This window comes from Echinops telfairi, unplaced genomic scaffold, assembly GCF_000313985.2.
Source record: "Echinops telfairi isolate 266 unplaced genomic scaffold, ASM31398v2 ScPeMD7_5592;HRSCAF=6446, whole genome shotgun sequence".
In the NCBI taxonomy this organism is placed as follows: Eukaryota; Metazoa; Chordata; class Mammalia; order Afrosoricida; family Tenrecidae; genus Echinops; species Echinops telfairi.
Genome location: NW_022109491.1, coordinates 15,192,387 through 15,194,156, shown reverse-complemented (window position 1 = coordinate 15,194,156; position 1,770 = coordinate 15,192,387).

Genomic DNA, 1,770 nt, shown 5'->3' with positions numbered 1-1,770 from the left:
CATGTCAGTTATTCTTTTTGATGTGGCTCACATAATTCTTAGGTTGTGTGTGTGTTTATTCTCTTTTCCAATTGTTCCCCTTGTAGATTAATATCGACATATCTATCTTCAATTTTGCTAAAACCGTTGATCCAATTCCATATCCTTGCCCCAAATGGATAGTCTTGATAGATTTTTCTCAAAGGACGCAGGATAATCACTGGGTATTAGGAAGAAGTTTAAGAAAATCAGAGTGGATTGGCGGGGAAAAGGCCAGGAGAGGGATATCAATTCATTTTTTCATCATGACAATATACCTGCTCATTTTTCTAGTGTAGCAAGGGCTGTCCCTTAAGAACTTATTTGGGAAACTTATCCTATCCACCCTTCAGTCCTGAACTTATTCCTTTATATTCCTCTTTTGTTCCTCAAACTCAAAGAACATTGAAAAGGAACACAATTTTAGTCCCTTGAGGTTGTCATAGTGAATGTTTTCATTTGGTGTAAGTTGAGGAGCACAGAATTCTCCAGGGGAGGATTAGAGAGATGGAAACATCACCGTCTGAAGTGTTCAGACCTAGGCAGAGGATAGGTCCACAAATATAAGCTTCTTGTTTTGATTATTTTGTTTAATAAAAATTTCTATTTCAGGGTAGCAATCCTTTTGACTCACCCTCACATTTTAACAAGCCCTCCAGGTAATTAGATGTGTGCCTAAATATGAGATCTACTGGATTAAAAGGCATAGCTGGGGCTACGTCTATATTGTGTGACTTTAGAACCCTTGCCAATGCTGGGTAGGTTTTCTAATGCCAATCTTGGAGTCTGACAGGAACAATAAAATATTTCACTGTAGCCCAACAGAAATATAACTGTTATCCTCCCAGAGGTATGGAACAAAGTCAATGCTCTTAATTTGATTTCAGTGCTCCCTCACAACACCGGACTACTAAGATTGGGATGGGATAGTGCCATTGAAGCTATGACATCCTGATGAAAAAAGATCAAGATCTGTTATGAGGGAGAGAATGGAGTGATGGAAATAACTAGATTCTTGGATCGTTAAGACAAATTATATCTTTCTATAATTTTCCAATATTATCAGCACTTAGCAAGTACCTTGCTTGGGATGGCTGTTTGGCAAAATGTTGGTTGAACACAGAACTAGAAAAGTGACGGGAATGCGTGGCATGTTTGTTTCTGCTCCTCCCTTCCATGTCTGTGGGGAAATTCCGGTGAATTTGTCACAGTGTTCTTTCTCACGAACCCAGGATTTAGCACGAGGATCCTTCTTAAGCGGTGCTCCAGACAAACATTGTCAATCAGCTAGGCATGGCTTGCATTGTAAAAATCGATCGGTTACCTCTCGTTACCATTCTCTAGCTATTGCCATTTTATCAATAACATAGGGAACGAGTCCTAGCCAGGCAATTTCTCAGCCCTATCTAGCCAAGCTGTTAATGCACTCATCCTCGACCTGGAAGGCTGGAGGTCTCATCCCACCTAGTTACACCTAGAAAGAAAAGCCTGACAATCTGATTTGAAAAAGATCAGCCTCTGTGAACATGGTGCAGCACATTTCTTCTCTGACACACATGGAGTTGCCATGAGACAGAGACATTTAAAAAAATATCGCTTTGACAATCATATAAGACGTAGCATCTGGAAGAATGTTGAGGCAAAACTAGACTTTCATACATGGAACAATAAGTATAAACCCTTTATGTGTAATTCTCATGAGTCCATATTTATAAACTAATGACATCTCATGGTTCACATAGCATTGCCTTA